We start from the raw sequence: 23,203 nt of genomic DNA, 5'->3' as shown, positions 1-23,203 counted from the left end.
CTAAATGATAGTTAAACTTGTTTTGGAGCCAGCATAATTAAGGATGTGTGCCTGCCTTATTAGACTGCCTTGCTGGGTTTCAAGAAACAAGCTATCACAACTTGTTTATATGCTGGTATTTTATCTCTGCAGATATATGTTCAACTGTTGGCTGTGCAGCAGTTAAGGTGGGATTTGAGGTCTTGTACTAACTATGTTGGATAGCTGTTGATGTCAAATGGAAATTTGGGAGAGTTTCACACTTTGGAGACCAGTACTGTAAATTTACCATTGGGGCAGATGAGATGGTTTGAATCTCTAAGCACTGCAGACCGGACCTTCTTGTCTTTTTCATGGTGGTAGCACTGGAGAGCATCTGTGGTCCAGACCCTTTCTCTTATGAATGCACACATACATTTCTTACTGGAATCTGGAAAAGAGGACACGTTGGGTGCACCTACACGTGTTTCAATTTACCACTTCATTCTTCTGTTTGGGTTGCTTAATGCAGAATCAGGAAGTCATACTCTCAAAAGTCTGTACCAGTAGGTAGCAATCTAGCTTCATTATTTTATGTCAAGAATTGCCCTCAGCTTGGCAATAAACCCTTGCAATTAAGTCTGATGATGTTAGGTATTTGCATTTTACAGTGCTTATTGAGGATTGGAATGCTCTGAGGACTCCTATGAGGCTTGCAGTGACATGGACAATAAATCCTATGGTATATTGCAGAATAAAAAGAAACCTGTTAGGGTATTTGTGATTCATAGAGTCATTTAGCATGAAGGTCCTCTCAGGCAGAGTAGAGAGGTGCTCTCCTGACAGGACAAGCAAGACCGACAGTGGAGCAGATCTGTGGAGGGCAATGTGAGGCTGGGAAGTGGGTTGGATAATGACAATTGTCACTGAGCTGAGTCGACACAGGTCACCTTTGGGGGTTGTATAGCAATCATTTATGTTACCTTAATTCCTTGCTGTCTGCCTAACTGGTAGGGTCCATTCCTTTCTTTGAGAAGTCCCTTTTGTTCCTTGCCCAAAGCCCATTAAGTTGAGTGAGGAAATTTCATTGTGTAGCACTTTCCAAACTGTCACTAATCCAACCTTCTACTGTAAAATTAACTTAAAACAGTGATTGTTTGAAGATAAGAACTGACCTAAAATCCCAGATTCACATAATGTCAAATGGTCTTTAGATACCGATGGGTATTACACAGGCTGCTAACCTGGAGTCACTTATATGTATGTGTGCTGGTAGCGCTGGGATGTTGCATGTAAAATGCCCGTCTAAGGTCAGAGATATGGGTTAGATGGAATTAGAAGAGTCTCTTGGCTTCTTTTTGTTGCAATTGTAAGAGGAGATTTCTCTCTCATGGTTTACATGGTTCAGTGGTTTAGAATAAAGTGGCAGGTGTCACTCTGAACATGTGAGTCTGCACTGGCAGAAGCAATCATTCGTATGGCTTTTGCATATGCTCCGGGAGTTGCTGTCAAGTCAATATTTTCTTCTCAGAGGCTAAATGCCAGAGTTGTTTCTGAAAGCTGCTACTGCTGCATCAATGAAAGAGTTATTTGCTATGTCATCAAGTATCCTATGGTGCAGATTCTGGAGTTTTAGAAGCATTGTGATTATGAGCTTGTGGTCAGTAGCTGGAAACACAGAAGGTGTTTTTCAACGGCTCTCGACAACTTTCTAGATCATCTATTTACAAAATTTTCCACTGTGACTCTAATGTTTCACAAACAGCTTGTCAAGTGTTTCTTCTTTAGGATCTTCAACACCGTTGAGGAAAGCATATATCAGTTGGCATCACTGAACTTTTGGGCACGCCTGGCATCCTTTTGAGTTTTTGCATAATTGCATTACTTCTCCCTTCTTTGCTTTCTGCAGAAGGTGGCCCCCACTTTGCAAGTCTGTGGGAGGTAAGGGTGGGCAGTGGGGAGGTTATGCACTATTTAACCTCTGACTGTGTCTCATGGGAAGTTTAAAAGTCTTCTGGGAAAGAGGCTGTAGGATAAGGCTTCTCATATCTTCTCCCGCTGTCTATAAAGCCAGAGGGAGCATAACCTTCTTGGAAGCTAGAGACTTCTGTGGTGTTCAGGGCCTGATCCACAGCATATTGAGGTCAGTACCTTCCTAATGGGCTTTGGCTGAGTCCCTATGTAAACAGGAGCAATTGGCCCACAGAAAGGCTGCTAACCCATTTTTCACGCTTGCCTCCTCTCTGCTGAAGGAATCAAGGGGGAAAAGCGTGACTCTTAATGACTGCTGATTATAAATAATTAGAAGTCATTCAACATTTACACTAACATATTTAGGTTGTGATGTGTTTTGCATTTATTAAGTGTTCGCTTCTCTCCTGTGGCTTAGTGATTTTGCTTAGGATCTCTCACCAGTTCCCTGTGTAAACACTGGGGGTTAGAAGAGAAGATGGGCCTCCAGTTTGGCATACCATGGAGGCTGGCCCCTGTGGGAGCCCTTTTGGTGCCGTGGTTCGCTATGGAGCAACTGATTAGCAAGTATTTAGCTTAGTTGGATTTTGCATGGAGTGAGAATTATTATGCTATAGGTGATGCACAGCAGAGACCTTAGATAATTCAAACGTTGCTTGTGCAAACACTTAACATGCTGAAATATGGTTAAGCCAAGGATTTTTCATTTGTGGCATAGGGTCCAGTTCATGTTGCAGTCATGTTGCACCAACCACGCTCTTTTGCACAACCATGAGTATATTTTTTCTTCTTTGCAGATCTTGTAATAAAATGATAACAGATGAATCTAATAAATATTCCAGCAAGTACTTTCATGTGCTGTTTTCTGTAAAATAAAATTAAAACCTGTAGCATATGTTAGTTTTTCAGGGAAATAGGTAAAAAAAAAAGTAACACCTCAAAGGGTAGATGTTAGCATTTATATGTACTAAAGAGAATTTTTAACAGACAAAAAATAAAGAATTCTGTATTTGCACTTCAGAAATGGTATTGTCTTCATCCAGTTCATAAATGTGAAGCTGAGGTGAAACTACATGGTGAAACTGTGATGTGACAAAGGCAACGCATAACCTTTTTAAAGTCTATATAAATCAAACCTTTAACCTACTGCTTTTAAAAGGATGCTTTTGAATAACATTTTTTTTATTCCATTTAAATGCAGATTTTTAAGGCCTTTAGTATAGTGGTGCATCTTTGGCAATGAAATGTTAATCAGGACTCTTTTGTAGAAACTTGGTTGGAAGATAAAATATTTAGTGCTGTTGTATATTGAGTCCACATTCCTTACATAGACACATAGGCTCTCTCTTCCTCCCCCTTTCCCTCTCCTCTTTCCTTTTACATTTTGTTTTATTCCCCACACCATCAGAATTGTAAGGAAGTATTTTATTTAATATTTGAAAAGCTGATCTGTGCATTCCCTTACTGATAACCTGACTTGGTTATGTTTCTAGGAGGCTGCTAGCAAGGTAGTGTAGTAATTGGGTGACTGAATGTAGTTAATGTCCAGGATCAGTCCCATCTTAACTTTTCATGTGTTTCTGAGTAGAAAACAATTTTAGCTGTCTCTAATTAACTTTCTTCGATGAGCAAACAATTTTAGCTGTCTCTAATTAACTTTTTTCGATCACAAATAAATTTGTGATATTATTGGAAATCTGGGTTTATATTTCCACTGATTACAGTAATTCTCAACCAGTAGATACAGCTGCGTTATACAGACAGTCACATTGATTCCTTGGGTTCTGTACTGCTATAAACAAAATACTGTAACACTGAAGGTAATGTATGTGTCCTGAAACACACACATACTATTAGGAAGTGGGTTACTTAAGTCTGTAAATCTAGGTGTCTGTATAGACTGTTCACAGCTTGAGGGCTTAAATAATCAGTTTATTTACTTATTAAATCTCTTTTTTTAAGGTTTGTATCTTTCAAATAAAGAAGCATGAAAGTAAATTTTGTTCTTACTGGTGTCCCATCATAATGAGCCTAAGCAGATTTCCTCTGGCGTAATGGGTGAGGGTTTGTTCCGAGATAAGTATTTGTTTCACACAAGTCATATTTATTTTAAAGTATGCTTGCTAATTATTTTCATATTTTTCTTATTTGATAGTTTGATCTTTCTAGATTCTTTTTTTTTTACTATTTTGATCATATGTGCCTTGATAAAAGCCAAAATGATAGGGATTTTGTAACATTAGACAGATTTAAACTGAATTGTGCAAAACCTTAGACTTCACAATGCAGGAATGATCTTCCTTAATGTAAGGCTTTATTTTGGTGGTGTCTCTTGTGTATCATTTTCATTTTTTAAAGGAACATGGTAATAATAGAGGTCAGGAGTTTGTCACAGAATGGAAATGTGGGATTTGATAGGAAGCTGAACATGAGCCAGCAGTGTGCTCAGGTGGCCAAGAAGGCCAATGACATCCTGGCCTGGATCAGGAACAGTGTGGCCAACAGGTCCAGGGAAGTGATTCTTCCCCTGGACTCAGCACTGGTGAGGCCACACCTGGAGTACTGTGTCCAGTTCTGGGCCCCTCAGTTCAGGAAGGATATTGAGGTGCTGGAGCAGGACCAGAGAAGAGCAGCAAGGCTGGTGAAGGGACTTGAGCACAAGTCCTATGGGGAGAGGCTGAGGGAGCTGGGGTTGTTCAGCCTGGAGGAGGCTCAGGTGAGACCTCATCACTCTCTACAACTCCCTGAAAGGAGGTTGTAGCCAGGTGAGGGTTGGTCTCTTCTCCCAGGTAACTATTAGCAAGACAAGAGGGCATGGTCTCAAGTTGTGCCAGGGGAGGTTTAGGTTAGATATTAGAAAGAATTTCTTTCCAGAGAGGGTGATCAGGCATTGGAATGGGCTGCCCAGGGAAGTGCTGGGTTCACCATCCCTGGAGATTTTTAAAAAGAGACTGGATGTGGCACTTAGTGCCATGGCCTAGTAACCGTAGTGGTAGTGGATCAAGGGTTGGACTTGATGATCCCGGAGGTCCCTTCCAACCCAGCTGATTCTATGATTCTATGATTAAGGGCATAGGGTCTGCTTTCAATGTAGTGTAGAGGACACATTTGGACTGTGAGGATGAGAGAAGCAAGGAAGATTGTATAGTATTTATGCATTGGCAGGAATTTATTGTGGGATTATACTTTGTATTGTCTAAACTCTATTTTCATAGGAATTGCTGAGTTTTCTGCAGTACAAACAAAGATGCCTCAGTGCAAACAGCTGCTGATCCTTCTCTTCGAAGTTCATAGTGGCCACTGCACTGGAAAAACTCATCATGGGGTTTTTTATCCCCTTTTTAACTCAAGGGGACTCGACGATGAACACTTTAACACCTTCCCAAACTTTATTCTGTTTTGCTCTTATCCTAAACACAATGCTGTCTTCCCAACTGCGCCAAACTATTTGCTGCAGGTGGATAGTACTGTGCAAGCAATTGCAAACCAAGCTGAATGTTTGAAATCAAAAGGCAGATTGCTTCATTATACTTGGTGCGTAACACCCCAAAACACTCAAGGGTACCTCCTGTGGGGATGATTGTATAAAAATATTCAATTTTGGAAAACCATGTTTTGGAATACCATATTCAGATGAGCTCATGGCATCACTATATTACACCAACAAATTAACACTAAAATAATGCCAGGTGTTTCAATTTTGTATTTAGCAGGAAACTAGTATAAAAAATTTCTGATTTTTTTTTTTTGCTAGTCTCTTCTAGTTCTGCAGGAATCACCAGAGCACCAGGAAAAACAAGTCTCTGGCTGTTGTATATGTGGACTCTATGTCCCCAAAAGAATCACTTTGGCATGGAATGAAGAGGCTGAACAGTCCATTGCTGTGTAGGTTCCAGATTTTATTTTGTCCTGATGAGTCCTGAGGTTTTGGAAGAATATGTGTTCCATTGGTCTGTGAGGAAGAGGTGGTGTTTCTTGTTCTATTTTACTGAGAATTTTACTGGAAACATGGACTAAATTTCTCTCTGGTTTCTACAGTGCAGCTACAGCTCTATTTGTCAGTGACAAAGCATTTTTAATGACATTTCTTATATGAATATATATATGTTTTATAACACAAAGTCTTGGTCTCCAGACTTGAAAATAAACCAGTAATCAGTAACCTTGAGAGCAGAAATTAAGCAGGCAGTGCTGTTATATCAAGGTATGGTAAGAGCCATTGTGCTCGAACACAGGAAAGGTCGGCTTGGGTGCCAGTAGGGAACTACTGGTGTTTGCAGACTAGTTAAGAGTGGCTTAGCATCTAAATCAGTGATAGTATGCCCTGGGAAGGCTTTATTATACAGAGAGTAATTTTTACTCTTGAAACTTCATGAGAAAAGAGTCACTAAAGTCACAAGTCAGTGGCAAGAACAATGATACTCATTGAACATAAGCCAGCCCAGGAAAGGGGGAAACTCCTCTCCCAGGGCAGGACTCCTTCAGAGGCTTAGATAGTTTTGTCTTGGTGTTGCCTCACTGAATGGCTTCTCTTGGTTTACATTGGTTTTGACTGAGAGTGGAAACAAGTTTTCAGTGTTTAGTTCGTAGCACTTTGTGTTGTGTGCCCTTTGGAAGTGCTTCCTGAGGTCTGCCCCAGGACGATTTGAGCATGAGGTGGGATCCTTAACTTTTTAAATAGCACCTGTGATTTGCTCTGGCTGTAATCAGCTCCACCAGAGCTTTCAATCACTGAGCACAGCTTTACAGAGCCTGTAAATGCTGTTCCTTAATTGCTTCTGAGCAATAAAAGGAACTCTAACACGAGCCAGATCTTCTTAAAGAATCACTGTTAAATATTAATCTATCTCTTACAGTTATAACGAGGCAGCCTTGTTTTGTAGTGAGTGAGAGCTGGGGACCAAACCATTTCCGGTCGGAGTCTGACAAACTGGCTGTGTGACTTGGGTCTATATTCTTTCAGGGCATGCTATTCTCCTCTGTAAAGGGAGGATCATATATCTTACATTTAATCGTCTATTGTTTAGAAAGAATTTGACATACAGAGGCTTGTTTGATGTAGATGTTTAAGATGGTACCTTGATGGCCTGTTGTCTTACTTGCTGGAGGGCTTGGCTTTTACTCTGAAGCCCGGTATAACACTACTTCAGTTCACCAGAAAAATAAGATCTCTTTCCTTTCCTTACCCACCTGTGCAAAAGGAGGAAGAGAGGAGTCAGGACAATAAAACAATTTGCAGTGGTTTCCACTAGCTGCCTACAGGAGGGAGGATCTCTTCAGGCTCTCACTCCCTGCTGCCTGGGAGTGGAGGAGTGGGAAGCAGAGGGTGGTGCGCAGGCTGCATCCCCATGAAAGACAGCTCTGAGCTCCTGCTGCTCTCCCCTCCCAGGCCTTTTGCCTCCATGGTGTGTTGTCTCTGTGGTAACAGGCAGCAGGTATTATAGCTGGAGGTGTTGGTGAAGGCAGCAGCGTAGATCAAACTGGCCTTGCTTGGCTCAGGGCTAATGCTGTAGATGTTCCTTCTGCTAGGGCAAGGGAGGAGAAATGGGGAGGCACCTACTGTGTGGTAAGAGTGGTGCAGGAGGTAGGTCCTGTGCTCTCCTAAGACAGGAAGGGTAGCAAGGGCTCACAGGCTTAATACCTTTGCAGCCAGGAAGCTGTTCCTCTGTTTAGAAAAGGGAATGGACTCCCACCAGCTGGTGGGGGCATCAGTCCAGTTTCGACATGGGAATTTGAGTCAAGGCTGCATTTATTTGCTTCCTAGTTTGGTTCATATTTCTTTGCCTGTGCTTTGCGCTCTGCTGGAGGCATGGTTCAGTCCTGGACTGGAAAGACTGGGCTATGGGATGTTGGAAAATTAAATGCGAAGTGGTGGAAGATGGTAAATTAAGAAACAAGGAGACTTCCTTACAAAGTAAGGGAAATGACATCTGAGTTAAAAAAAAAAAGAGAGAAGTACTTTTTTAAAATGGTGATAGATAGAAGGTAAAACAGCCAAAACAAAGCTAAAAATAAGTGATGGATAACCAGGAGAAAGCGAGCCAGTGGGTGGAGGAAGGACAGACATAAGCTTAAAATGAAAAGAAGGAAAAATGAGCATGTGAGCATTTGTTTTTGAAAGGACATCTGTGGTAAATCACAAGGAAAATAGAAAAGACAATAGGGTAACAGAACTGAGGATAGAGAGAAAGAAACAGAAAATACCCAACTAGGTAAAAACATTCAAGAGAGACCTGCGTCTGAAGAAAAAATATGACAATGTAATGACAAACTAACGTACTGTTGGTTTAACATACCAAACCCCAGTTTCTAGCCCTTCTCTTCCTGCTTCTTAAACTCAGAGTTTCCTTCTGATTAATTAAGTAATTCAATACTGTGTGTGGAAAAGAGAGACGGCATTTTTACACCTATAGAAAGAGTGATGTCACGTGTTTTGGTTAGGATGGTGAGAGTTAGAAAAATAGTCTGTATGAATGTTTTTAAGTTGGAGGAGAGGGTGAGATCACAGCTTGAGCTGAAACACAGACTTTCTGCTGAAGCAACCTCATGCATCAGAAGTGGCCTGTACAATTTTTTTTACTTAAGGAAGCCAAAGAAACCTGAAACAAAAATAACTTCTCCCACAATTTTTTTTTTTAATGGCAATATTCAGGCAGGCCCCAACTGATGACTCTCATGACAAGAAACCTCAGTTTGCAAATATTTTGAGAGTCACCAGAGTTCTCATTAGCCGAAGTCTACAAGTGATGAGTGGTGTAGTCTGTAGTGGTAAACGTGGAAGTACACCATGATTTACAAAAACAGCATAAATCAACTGGCACTGGCTTTTTGGTGGCAGAGTTCCTGGTGGAGCTGCCCAGCGGACGATGACAGGAGCTGTTACTAGCACAGGATGATGCCCTGCTGCAGGGAGGCAATATAAGGATGCATAAGTGGAAGACACAGAAAAGCAAAACAAGAAGTTACTGAATTTGCCAGGATTTGGAACTGGAATTCTGTTTGTGTATGCTATGGCAAGACTGGCTGTTTTTGTTTCCTCTCCTGCCTTCACCTCCTCTTCAGTTTTCTTCCCTTCCTCTCTCAGTTTTCTCGAGTTACCCTTTTGCCCTGATCTTCTGATCTCCTCGCTAAGTATTTCTCTCTGCCAGGTTCCTGTTTATGTCTCTTGTTTGCCCTCTCTCTTTTTTTTCTTTTTTTTTGAGTTAACCCCATTTAAAACTGCCCTGCACTTCTCAGGCCAGTGTCTGCTTTGTCTCTTTCCCTGTCTTCACTGCAGCCGTCCCCACAGTTCCCTTTGTTGTGAAATTGTCCTGCATGATTTTCCTTCAGCCTGGTTGCCTGTCTTGGGTTGCTGCTTTGGCAGCATAACCTTACTTCATTTCAGTAGTACCTGTCTCTCATGCTTTAGTCACTACTTGATGTAATTGCAACAAAATTCACTACCTTCTATGTTCCTAGAGCTTTCTAGAGCTGCTTTTCAGCTCTGTCTTACTTATGGAAATGGCAATTCTAGTTTTCTTCAGGTTGGTTAGAGATATGTCAAAGTTTCCCTTTTTCTGCTACCTATGTAATGATATTTTAGTTTCCATTGAGAGTCTTGAGCACTGAATTAGTGGAGTGACTCCAGTCACTGCAGGATGGAGAGAATGAAATGGGAGATATTGCTAGTATGTTTAAAAAGAAGGTAGACGTATGTATATCGGATTTTATTTCTGCTCATTCACCATCCCTAAATCCTTAATGCAATTGGCAAAATGAGAACTCTTATTATATGTCTCTTCAAAAATTGTTTGGGACAAGATAAGGCAATGAATGGATGCCTCAGGGCTCTAATGAAAAGCTATATTTATTGTTTTATAAAGTGTTCCCATTTAATGAAAAACAGGCACCACACTAGACTGAGCATGCCCTCAAGATATGCCAACATACACAAAACACAGGAAAATCTGTGAATCACATCATTTAAATGGTTGTACATACTGGCACTGCAGTTCTTTACAGACACATGATGGTGATGTTTATAAGCTGTAGGCATTCAAACTTGGTTTAGAAATGAATGTGATACAGATTTTATTGCTGCAAGATTTGCAGTAAGCAAACAGTATATATTGATGTTTTATGTTCACTTACTGATAGTGTGTGTGCCCAAAGAAAACTATTTCTCTTTTTATAAACATTTACTTCAATGCCAAATGTTGATATTAAAATAAGTAGATTTCTTAAATAAGGTTCTGTCGAGGCTTGTTAGACTGGGTTAGTCCTGTGAATACTGGTCAGCAATGCTGAGGTATTACTCTCATGACTGTGAAGGGGCTACACTCTGATTTGTGGTAAAGATGCTGCAAAGTTTGGCACATACACAGAAGTGTTTAAAGGTGCAATGAGAGTTTATTTCATAATTCTCATTTCCCTGCTCTGTTCTCATTTTAATTTGATTTGCTAATTGGTTGCTATTTTCCAGATGAAGCTGACAGGAAAGTTTTTAATTCCAAAAGTGTCCTGTCTGTAAGAATCTGGGAAAACTAACAGAAATATTCCCAAACTAAAATAAGCATTTCCTTTAAACTCAGCTCCAGGTGTCGAGCAGCTTTGCTCTCTCATTCTGCAATTATCCTGGAGGCTGGTTTGACCTAAGTCAGCAGAAAAGCTGTTAGTTCTGAAGATCTCAAGTAGGAATGTGATCTGTTGAGCAGGTCATCTTACTGACATGTCAGTATGGCAGGCATTGTCTGCAGTTGCAGCAATGGTAAGCAGCACTACAAAGAGCTCTGTAAAAGCCAAAATGATTGAACTGTACACTACTGAGCAGGGCTGGTGGTGCTGAGTGCCTTCTTTGTAGGACTGGTAGAAGTGATGGGTTCCATGTGGTTTATAAACAGAAATGATATAGAACAAATGTGTTATGGTTGATCAAATGTTACCACCAGATTCCTTGAATACGATGATGAACACAATATAATTAACTAAAATGTACATCTGTCTAAATGTGTTTTATTCTGTGTTATAAAGCTGCAAGAGAAAGTCCTCTCTGACTTCGGTGTTACCGCATTTCTAGGAATGATACAACATCACATTAAAAAGTCAGCCTTTACTCTGATATTCAAAACGAAACATGGAAACAGTTTCTCCAGACTGAAATTGAAGTATTTTTGGAGAGGTCAGGTTGTAGTGTTTGGGCTAGTTTCAGAGACAAGACAGAGCTTCCTCTTTCAGCTTGCCGAGGCTGATCATAAATTCAAGAAATAAAGGAGAAACCCATTCTTTTGATTTTTAAATTTCAAGTTCTTCCTACAGCTATCCTCTGCGGCCTGGATGAGGTGAGCATGCCTTTGGATTTCATTGCAAAAAGGGGAGAAATGACGTGTGTAACATTATGAGTTACTAGTGAAGTATTTGATATTTGGCTACTTGTGCTTGTTAGCATACCTTTGGGAGTCAAGGAAGGTGAAGGCTTCTGTGGAATCAATTGAAATCCTTTAACATTTCATTTTATAACATATCATTAACTTGTGTAGACAGAATTATAGTTATTGTTTCCATTGTGTGTGCTGCCTATCTGTACTCACAACATTATAATACAGATGCTAATGATTTCTCCATGCTGAAGTCTGTAGAAGGTGTGGGATTACTCACTGTTCTCTATGAACCTGTAATGGTGTGGAGAAAGTCGTACCTGTGTGGATGTGGCAGCTTGAGTGTGACTTGTGTGTTTAAATGGACAGGGATTCAAGTATTTTGCCAGTACATGCCAGATTATTTCCAGGAAAACCTGATGCATCACTGCTGACCCCTTGACCAGCTCAGTCTGTGCTGCTACTCTGCTGACTGGTCACATAACAATGACTCCTTGCTTGCTTGAAGCTGCTAAAATGTATCAAGCACAGCTAGAAGGTACATGTAGCTATTCTTTTTGGACAGGTAATTTTTGTAGTTGCTGTAGGGATATTTTATGTAAATATTAAAGATGTTAGATTCTAAGCCAACTAATGACTAATTTCTGAGCAACCCCATAAGAAGTGTAAGGCCTCCTTCTGTATTTTCTTTTTACTTGAGTGATTTCTGGGGATGTAAGTATTTTGGGGATTTTTTAGTACTCTGAGGCAACTCTTTGGCCTGGATAAATCAAATATGCATTCTTTGGCTGTCACCTAGATGGTGCTTACTGTGTTAAGCACAAAACTTGCTGAAAACTTACTCTTCTAAAGGAGCAGGCTGCACATTTTATCTTCACCCAAGAAGGTGGGCAAGTTCTCTAAGTGGAAGAATAGCAGCACAGATGTTAAATGAAGAGGTATAATATTGAACAGAAATATATGTGTTTTCTTTGTGTTTTTCAATGTTTAAGATGTTTTTTTCAAATGGAAATTTTACTGGATGATGCTGTTTTACCGTGGCATATGTTAATAGCTGCCCTGAACCCACTTATGCTCCTGTGAAAGAAGAGATTTAATGGTGCATAATCAACTTTTGCCAGATGCTTAACAATGCAAAGCCTTTAACAATTTGTACAGGAAAGGTATAAAACAAAACATTTGGGTTTTGGATACAACAACTCCATCTGACTTGATAAAAATTGATGCAAGAGCAGTTGGCATAAAATGTAGACTGATCTGAACTAATATTGACCCAGTATATCAACGTAGTATGTGTCAGAGAAACACAGGAGGTCACACAGAGTAAACACTGATTTTAAACAGAGTAAACACTGAGTAAACAGAGTCACACAGAGTAAACACAGATTATTTGGACTGAGGGTTTTTTTGGTTATTAGCTTGCCAAAAGGTGTGGGACTTAGTTCAACAACAATTTTTACTGCCACAAATGAGAGGAAGATTTTTTGACCACACGGACTCTAGCAGTTGAAAGATGATGAGTGTTTTGGGTGGGGTTCTGACAAATTGCAGCTGCTGGGCTGTGCTTCCAGCTCTGCCGCTGAGAGCATTAGCTCTCTGCTTTGGTGTGCACTGCTCCAAACCTAGGGCTCTGAGGACTGGCTGATGTTGCTAATGTACTTCGAGAGTGTCCCTGTCCCTGGAGCTGACTGTCACTGAGAAAACCTAAAGGTCTTGCAGAATGAGGTGCTGTTGTTTGAGGGATTCTCAGTGTTGGGACATTGTTGTAGAAAGGGTGGATCGTTCTCTCTTTCAATTAAAGTGAACTTCAGTAATATGTGAACTTTTTATATCCATAACCATGTGATTTATTGTTTTGAAAAGCTAATCCTGGCGGCTGACATGACAAACTAAAATCATGTTTTCTAGTTTGCTGTTTTACTTTTCTCTTCCTGCTCGGAATTGAAAGGACATAGAGGAGAAAGAAGGGGGAGTGTATGGGGTAGTATCAGTTAAAACTTGTCCTCAGTATGTCTTGCTCTCATATTTGTCCAGGTACTGCAGTATCATGAGTGGGAGTATACTCAGCCTAGCCTAGCTGTGGTTTCTTGCTTATTGGCATACTTCAGGAATGCTAGGAGTATTTTGACTTTTTTCCTTGTTGCTTAATTTCATTCACAAGAATCTCACATTTCTGCCATTACTCCTCATACTTCAAAGAAGCAACACTTCAAAGTGATGTCCTTCTGGATACCATGACACCAAACTTGCTCTTCCTTTAGCCTCAGATTTTCTCCTTTTTGATTCCAAGAAATGTTTGTCTTTGCTAATGAGGGATAACTGTCAGGGGCTTTAAAGAAGTCCTCTCTTGAACCCTGCCTCTCTTCTCTCTTGCTGTTTAAGTTACAGCTTCTACTAAGAAGGGTTTATAAGCAGTGATGCAGTTTGGATCGTGAGAGCTAATGAAGGCCAGCAGCCTAAGAACTGCTCAGATCTGTTTTCTGTTACTAGACAGTCATGCCTTTATTTTGATGGGCTGCTGTAACGATCCTTCTATGTCTGATTTGGGCAGTTTCTTGCAGTGAGACATTCCAGTGCACTTTGTCACTGGTCTGCTTGCACTCTGCCTTCTGCTAAACACCTCGGGGGTAGCAGGCCAGATATTTCTAGAAATGAGTTCAAGAAAAGCACAAGTGGTTTAGCCAGAGCCCTTCCAAATGGTGTGTAGACACATCTCAGTTCCTCTTGTTGCCACTATATATATGCGTGCGGTCATCCATTTTGAAAGAAATGTACTTATTATATGGACAAGACCTCTGATTTAAATGCTGGAAGTAAAATGTCAACAGTGATAGTATCTGTGATGTACATTTGTTTGCAAGCCTGCTAAGACAATAACCTTGTTTATTTGTATCAATTTTGAGAGGGAAAAAATAGTGTTTGGTTCTGTCAAAAGATGTATGGTACCCATGAAAACAAGGATGCTGTTGTGATCCTTTTATGTGCAATGATGTCTGGGCAGCTTGACCATGGGAAGAGAAGGTATGGACAAAGGTTGGAACAATGTACTGCATGCTTTTATTTTGGATGGATGGATGTTAATGAGAGAGCTTCAGGCTTGTCATTATTTAGTATGTGCCTTTTGCTGGGAAAGTTGGTTGCTTCAGAGAAAGTCATTGTGATTGGCATAGTAGCAACTGTGGAAATATCAGAGTGGGAAGCTTTCAGAGCACAGTATTGATGCCAAGCTGCGATAACGAAGGTCTGTGTTAAGAATTGATAAATGACTACTGTCCGTAGCCCCACAGTACAGCCTCTTCTTGCTGTGCTTTTAACAGAGCCCAATTAGTATCAAATAACTAGTCTGTCAGAGTTGGGTGGATACATCAGATCTTTTTGTTCAAAATTACTGGCTTGTAGTTGTTGTTTTGGCCGTTTCCAAGCTCATTGCACTGTATGCAGTTGTCACCATGATAATCCTGGATGCCATCACTGTGGCATATTTTCCTCGTGTCCATAGTTTTTGAAGTTGATTTGTAGAGCATTTCAACATCATCTCCTTTACAGGTTTGTCTTCCCCAGTACCCTTCTTGTCTTCCACTGCAGGCTCGTGCTGCCAATGGAAGTTAGTGCCACATCCAAAGCTGGGTAGCCCGTGGGATTAGCTAGGATTTCCTCTTTGCTGTGCATCACCCCATCCCAGTGCTCAGTTTTCATACAGCAGAGAGCTTTTTTTTGCCTATGTTTGCCTAAGCTACCCCCAGATGCTGTTATCTCTCTACATCTCAGTTATGCTCACATTTGCTACTGGATTTCTGGCCAGCTGGATTTATCGTTAATATTAGCAAGATGTAGCTGCTGAATCGGTTTTTTAAACATTTTTCTATGCAGATTCCTTGCTTTTTTTGCCACCCTCTGTGTGCAAAATAGACAAATAGCATTACTAGTAATCTGGAGTTTTGCATTCCTGCTTACATATGCGGTCAAATTCACTACTGTATTTGACAGCAAACTGAGAAGGTTGGGAGGGAAATTAAATCCATAGGAGCCAGTTGCTGGAGTGGGTGGACAGTGCCATGTTATATGTGAGGCGTGAAGCATGAAACCCTGCGATATTTCATGTGTTATCTTTGCTTAAAATTACTATCAACTTTTCTTTCTGAGTGACTGTATTGCTTTCAGGATGGCAGAGGAAGGGGTGATAGGGCAATGGGAAGGAATTATCTGTTCGCGTGCTAGCGTTTTATATTTTACTCGGCAGTGACTTTTTGTTGAGGAAAAAAGGCAAGCATAAAAGGGGTGGCAAATAAAAGAAAAAAGTGGAATAAGAAGAAAGGTGGAAAAGTAAGCTTGGAGGGGAAGTGGTAACACAGGTATTCTTGTCAAGTTAAATTCAGTCTTTGTTTAAGTACTTTTTTGCTAGATACAGAGCTCTTAAAATGCTGGTTGTGTAAAAGTGAATGGCTTTTTTTGTGTAAGGTTGTATTTTTACCTGTTAGTTATCTCTTACAGAGCCATTCAGCTTATGCATACGGTCAGAGAAATTATTTCCTATTTAGAGTACCCATGTTCAATCTACATTAAAAGCAAGAAAAGTTTTGTTGTTGTTAGTTCTCATAGAAGCCGTGATATGTTTACTAACAGGAAGAAATGTAGCTCTGTTTTAACGAAAAAATAGATCCAAGCCATATGTACTGTGCACGGAAGGAAGCATCTAAAATCTGGTTTGAGTAAAGAGCTGTTCTGTGATCTCTTTGTAGAGCTGAAGGGAAAAGTATTTTTTTGTTAACAATTCCCTTGTCCCAGTTTTGTTCTGTGGTTGATTTTCTCTCCAGATTGGTTTGCGTTAAGAGATGGTAACAGTGTTTTAAAACTTATATTATCCCTCAGTGGTAAATACAGCCTCCCCCGAGTTTGAAATTAAACTTAAAACTCAAAAGATGAAATCTAAATGTATACCAGCTAAGGACAAATGCTTGAGAATTTTTCTCGAATTACTAAGGTTACCCTTAGCCCTATTTACAAACATCCACACTTAGAACATGGTTGTAAGTCTCCCAGCAATGGGCTGCTTCAAAGCCATCTTAAGTCAAGCTCTGCAAGTAAAGCAATCTGGAGTTTTTCTCTCCTATTTCTACCCTAGTTTCTCTAACATGGAGATTGTCCTGACTGTGTAAGAAGAAAGACGAGATGTGATTTAATTACTCCATGTCTTTAATAACTCATCTGGGAACAGCGACAATTAATTGTACAGTACAGTTCATCAATCTTCACTGGATCCTGGATTTAAAAAAAACAAAAGTGTTCTCAGCAAGATAGGGTACATGAGCTTTTTCTTCTCCACGTGATCAGATCAGTGGTAGCAGACAGCCCCAGCTCAAGTGATGTTCTCCAAGCATTATTGGAGGTAACAGTGATGGAGGTAGAGGGAAGGAAGTTGAGGGAAATACTTGAAAGTTCACAGTCTTCTGTTGTCCAGGCAAACTACCTCAGCAACAGTGAAAAAAGGCACATTCAAATGAAAATTGGAAGGGAAGGCTGAATATTCTGAGTGTTGCATTCAAGATATTACTTTGTAAAATATGAGTCATGCCAGTTAAACATGTCAACAGATTTCTCGCACTTTCTTTGTGAGACTCAGCCATGTCTGAGACCTCACCATGTTTACACAGAATGGGCAGCACACCTTTTTATTGCAAAGGCATCCAACTGTATGCACATTGGCTAACTGATGCTTAAATACAGGCTTTGCAGTAGTCCTATGAGAGACTCCAATTCCATAGCCTGAAAAAAACCCCAAACATTTTTGTGGTGCTTTTGAAGGACCCATTCTGAGAGGCCTCACATTGCTCAGTTGAGGATATATATCTGATAAAAACAGACAGTTCCTGCTGTGGAGAGTTTATAGTCTGAACAGTCAAAACAGATACAGACACACAGATAGAGAAAGTCATAGAAATGCTGGCTGCACATGGAGATCTTGGTCTCTTGTATCTCCAGTCTTCTGACCAGGCACAGACTAATACCAGTTGTTCTCTAGGACACACGTTTTGGAAATTCAGTTGCTAAAGACAGTATAATCAGTAAATCGTGACCACAATTGCACAGTGATGATACAGTCTGTATAGTTTTACACCTTGACCTTCAGATGCCCAAACTGAAAGTTTCTGAATGATTCACTGCTGTAAATGGTCTTGTCAGCATTCAGTACCTTTGTATCTTAGGCACTCGGATGTCTATAGTGAGGTGTCTCTGAAGTACGACATCTGACTAAGAGAACTTATTTCGGAATGGAGCCATCTACCTATCTCATAAAAACACCTGTCATAGTCTTAGAGGTTATAAGGCTGAAAGTGTTTGGTGTTCTCCTCTAGAATTTAGAGAATTATGGTTGTTTTGATTTGGCTGTGTTATCTTACCATTGAGATCATCACTGATAACCCCTTATTAAAAAATATTAGTCTGTATAGCAGTCAAGAGTCAGTGTTCGGTTATTGTTTCAGTATTGCTGTTCCAATTTTCTTACTCTTTGGCCTGGCTTCATTATCTAACCAGTAACAGAAGGTGATCAGGTCTGTCCCAAGCAGCTGCATGTATCACTGGGACTTAAGTTTTTTCAGTAAAGATTAGATGAATAATTTGAAAGAGAGAATTATTCACTGCTCTTCAAGTTTCCCTGCAATACTGGTTGTTGTTATGTAATAGAGAATTAAATTTGTTAGGTTCAATTTGAGTGCTTATGTTATAGAAAGATTAAATCAGACCAAACAGTTGCAGAAGTAAATTGAGGATTGGCTGCATTTATTATTATTATTATTATTATTATTATTATTATTATTATTACTGGATGGCAAAATAGTACCTTCTACAGAAAACTATGAAAAAACCACTTTGCATTCTCTGTATTTCTAAAAGTTGGATAGTTGATTTGTCTTATCTACCTTTATTTTTCTGAAAGATAGGTTTTTAACTGGCATTAATCATCTGGATGATCTATAGTCAGTCATGTACGTCCAAAGGATGAGTCCTTCCATTTTGAGATAGGCTGAATCACAGTCTGGAGGTGTGAATTCGCAACCAACAATAAAAGGAGCCTAGACAACTAGAGTTAGGTGAGATGGATGCTACTTTATAGTTCTGATTGTATGAACTGGCATTTCCACAGACTTAACTGCAACTGTGAGAGTTGCAGGGATAATTACTCCTCAGGTATTATCTTTCTTCTTCCTGAAAAGCATGCAGGTGTACCTTAGGACCGTGTACTTCGTCTGTCACTACTAGGAGCCAGCTGCATCAAAGAAAAGGCAATGCTAACAACGTAAAGGGAAAAGCAAGAGGAAACTGAAGAAGATCTTACAGGATCCCCACTGTTCTGAATATCATGTGAAAGACACTCCCATCAGTTTTCCTGTGCTAGTTCAGGGTTTGATGCTGAGAACGATGGGGGAAAGTTTCTGTTTAATTGAATGTGGGTTGGAGAGTGGGAGCCCTGTCAGAAGGGAGAAAGGGGTGAGGGAGAAAAGATCTCATAAAAAGAACCTGAAGAAAGGAGCCCAAGCTCAAGTGCTGAGATTGGACAGGGAACCTAGAGGGAAAACCAGGGAATCATCAGGAATGGGGCACAATGACTGGCATGCATGACTGAAGATTAAGAAAAAGACAGATTGAGAGAGAAGATGGGAACTACTGAGCAAGGAGATTCTTCCCACAAGGAATAGGACAAAGAGCTTAGATTTCATGGCTAACAGATATTGGCTGAAGAGAATGGGTCTGAGATGAGAGATTTGTGGAGTGCAGGGTTGGAATAGCAAATAGGACCGGGAGGAGAAGATAGTAGTGGGGAAGAGGCAGCATTTTGAAAATAACAAGGTGAAAGATGGGGCAGAAAAAGTATATTTTAGTGGAAGAAGCAACAATTTTGTTCACACTAGAACAAACTTCCCTTTTAAAGCCTGAGGTGAGATTCAACATGCAAAATGTGCCCTTATCAGCAACTGTCTGTGAACTCTTGACATGCTGTCTGTCATCTTCTGCCCTGAATATCTTGGAAAATGATAATTTACTAAGGTTACAAAGTGTTTTGTTTGCTTTCAAAGGGTCAGTGGGTTGAATTGCCATTTCTGACTGCTGCCATGTTCAGCTTCCCATTTCCTTTTTTCTTTGTTGCTTTTTTTTATACTCAGTGAAGCTACATGCAAGTCATTAAATTAAAGGAATATTACTTATATCACAAAATCAGGAATGCCAACATGGAATTCTCTGTGCCTGTCTATTATAATGCAGTCTTTAATTAAATGATCACAGGCATTCATCCCTTCCTAGTGTGGTGGCCTGAAGAAACAGACATGTGACTATAATATTTCTCTCTTTCTCCCCCACTTTCTTATTTTATAATAGTCTGAACTTACCTTTTAGATAATAAAATATCTGCTAGTAGAGTGACTTTTTATAAATGACCCCAGAAGTGAGGAAATTTCAGTCACAACCACAAAAGTGCAAATATGTAGGACCTTTTGAGGTGTCATTAATTACATCAAACCTGGAACTCTTATTATTTGGAGCAACTCAACACCACCAATATAGATGTTTTTGCTTTTTTTCTTTATATGTAACTCGCATCTGGTTTTCAAAAAGGCAGTCATTTGTGCATGCTAACACATGCAGTCATAGATAATGCTTGAAAACACAATCTCTATAAAGTAGAAATGATGCTAAATACTCCAAAAATGGGTTCTCAGGCTCTTCAGACTATGTGCATAAAACTGGTGACACCAAATGGGTAGTCTCTTTTGGTAGAGGATAATACCATCTCTTCACCTTGCAGAACTGTTGTGAAATACATTTTGTTAATATTAATGAAGCACTCAGATATTGTGATGAGTGTCAGAGAAAGCCCATGAGGAAGTTAATTCTGTCTGCAGAAACTAGGCTTCAGTGAAGCACAGTACATGGAGCAGAGGGACCACACGTTGAACTCCGAGATGAGAATCAGGTAGTGGCAAACTGCTTATTAAACACATGTTGTCCACTCCATGAGCTGGATGAAGCTGGGGTCCTGCAGAAAAAAATGGCATGTTACTTTGTAGGCATCTTGAAGCAGACGGTAGTTACACATGTGAACTTGTAACTGATGCTGCACAAGCAACTTTATTTTTGCCATGCCTTGTGTGCTTGACATTACTTTCAAACTGTCCTTTTTCTTGTTGTGTTATTTATGTTCTGATAGCTCTGTGTGTGCACAGATGTATAATGCTTCATAAAGAGTGCACGTTCATTTTTTGTTACACTTGTGGCAAAAATGCATACCTGCTCTCAAGTTCTTACAAGTAAAATATTACAAGTTGGGATGAGAGAAAATAAATTAACGACCTACTACTGCAAAGTAGTTGCAGTGGTATAAGGGACTCTTGTGACTGGTGTTCCACAGATGAGTAGCTTCAGGACAGAGTCCTACGTGAATAAGTTTAAGATTTTTTTTCTATCCCTCAACCATATTGTTGACACTGTGTTGCCTAATGATTAGAAACCTGCTTGCATTCCATTAAAATTTTAATTACTCCTCAGTAACAAGACAACTTGATGGACCATAGGTATTTTTTTGGTTTAAGCTGCAATTTGTTTCCTGCTTCCTTTGGGCCCACTGCCATTTTTTCCTGCTTTCACTGAAGTGAAGAGCCGTTTTGTTGAGAAGTTGAGGAGAGGAGACTTGAGGAGAGAACCTTTTTGCCAGTAAATCCAGCTTTCTGATATACAAACCTGACATTTCTACAACCATGCTCCTAGTCTATGAAGCTGACTACGATCAGTCCTGGGCCACATTTTTAATTGTTTTTCTTCATTAAGGCTGTGCATGTGTAGTGTTTTCAGTTTGTGAGAGAATTTATGGTCAGCCTGGCAGAATAGTTTCTATAGTCAGTCTCCATGTCTGCATATAGTTTCATGAGTGGTTGACAAACCCATGGGGTTTATGAAAGCATTTCTGTGTATTCTCTTTCTCGGTGGTTGAGGGGGACTGTGGAAGATAGCTGCCTGGTCCTCAAGAGAATACTCAATAACTTACAAGCACTATGGATGTCTGGGTCATCCATACACTGCTGAAGTTCACAGAACCACATGTAATTTTTCTGTTGCATTCTGGCACTGCTTTGTTTTAAGATTTATCCTGGAAACTTGCTCTAAGTCACATCCCTAATCAGCAGCTCTGCTCAAAATGCAAAGCTGCTTGGAGTAGAAATGGGAATTGCCTCCAGGGCATGGCTTTCTCTCTTGATTCTCTTGTGTCTAATAAGATGCTGACTCTGATCAAAGTTTTTTTCTGGTGAGATGCTCATTGCACCTTGCCCCTTAATACTTTCTCGTATGATGCAGAGAAATCACTCTGCAACCTTGATGTGAGAGGTTTGGTATTACAGCATCTCTTCCACCTGGCTGCTGCTTTTTTTTTGGTAGAAATCTAGTATAGAAATTCTTGCCTCATACAAAAATGGCTTAATCCAATCAGTTGGTTTGAAAGATATGTAGAGTAGATACCAAACTCCATTCTGCCTTCCCTTGATATTATTCACCCTTACCTCCCTCAGAAATGAGGGAAAAGAAGGGTGTAGTATGGGAGGAGAGCCATCCCTCTGAGTACAGTTATGCAGTACAGTGTCTTGCATCACAGCATGCATCCTGGATCCTGGGTTTTGTCCTGTTAATATAAAACATTAATAAGGTACCAAAAATGCTAGGAATCCAAATCTGAGCATCTTTTTTTCCCTTCCTTCTCTTCCTTCCTTCCTCTTTCCCTCCCTATCCCTCCCTTCTTCCCTTTCTTCCCTTTCCTCCTTCCATTCCATTTACCCTGATGTTTATATTGGTACCTTGAGATGCATACACTGCACTAGTTGAAGCCATGTTGTGTTGCTGCGGCTGAAGTTGTATGACATATTATGAGGTAACATGTTCTGAGAGTCTTGTGTAGACAAGTATATTATTGGCATCTGTTTGCATAGTTTATTTATGCACTTCTGTATTCTTTTTTTTTTCAGTTAAATTGAAATAAACAGTAATTTTTATGTAAACCAAATGGCAGGGATGTTATACAGGCCATGATTTGTGTCAATGTGAAGAAATTGCCCTGGATAGAGATGTTAAAATTTATTGAAGGAAAAGAAAGAAATAGAAAGCTTCATGTGTTAGAAATGTGGGCAGATAAATGGTGAAGATGCCAAGAAGTGAATTTGGATTCCTGCTGCTTTCTTGATTGGCAGGTAGTTGTAAAAACATACAGGGATACTGTGCTTTGAAAAGTTGGTGAGCAAATGCAGGCCACGGCAGAGAGCTCAGTTCAGCTGTTTCTGAAATTACATAGACAGCCCTGATTTGTGCCAGTTAGATTGCTGGTTCAAGGCTTTGGTTAATATCAAAAGTAGTGCATGTACTTTGATGTTAACACTCTTTAATGTCCAAGTTTACATCTTTGTTTCCATGATTTTTGAAGATAAGACCCGAAAGAGAGGGAAGTATGTAGTTCAGTGCAGCTGACAGTGGTAACCTTACTGCTCTGGAAAAGATTTTTGTCTAGTCTTTAGAAAGGAGTTGCAACAAGCAAGCCCAGTATGTATTCTGCTGTGAGATGGCTGTGGACTGTCAGTCTTTTTGCAATGAAAAAAAAACATTTTCTAATGGAAATTTCTTCTTTACAGCTAGCCAGTTTTGATGTTACAATTCTGGTGCATCTAAAAAGGCTAACTGAATTTTATAGAACAAATGTGTTAAATCTCATATGCTCTGCAGGGAGATATGTTAATAAAACAAATGGTTGACAACATTGTCATGAATAACTGTAGAGGTATCTAAAGGTATTTAGAACAGAGGTTGTCTTCTAGTTTTCATGTTTACAAGACTTGTGGTAAAGCTGGTATGAACATTAAGATTAGCATAAAAGTATTATTCTTAAT

The 23,203-nt window shown here is 39.9% G+C and overlaps 1 protein-coding gene across 2 annotated transcripts in view; it reads left to right on the top strand.

Annotated features, from left to right (window-relative positions):
- Positions 1-23,203, top strand: part of GLI3 (GLI family zinc finger 3) — a 210,545-nt gene that overhangs the window by 31,062 nt on the left and 156,280 nt on the right. The window contains exon 1 of one of the 2 annotated variants that reach the window (XM_018075746.1): positions 5,762-5,814. The exons of the other annotated variant lie outside the window; for it this stretch is intronic. The gene's annotated coding sequence lies outside the window, so the exon portion shown is untranslated. Of the gene's footprint in view, positions 1-5,761; positions 5,815-23,203 lie in introns of those variants that run through there. 2 annotated transcript variants of the gene reach the window in all.

The sequence above is a fragment of the Manacus vitellinus genome, unplaced genomic scaffold (genome assembly GCF_001715985.3).
Source record: "Manacus vitellinus isolate BGI_N305 unplaced genomic scaffold, ASM171598v3 scaffold_3_pilon, whole genome shotgun sequence".
NCBI classification, from domain to species: Eukaryota; Metazoa; Chordata; class Aves; order Passeriformes; family Pipridae; genus Manacus; species Manacus vitellinus.
The sequence above is the reverse complement of the archived record's forward strand: the minus strand, read 5'-3'. Positions and strand labels throughout refer to the sequence as shown.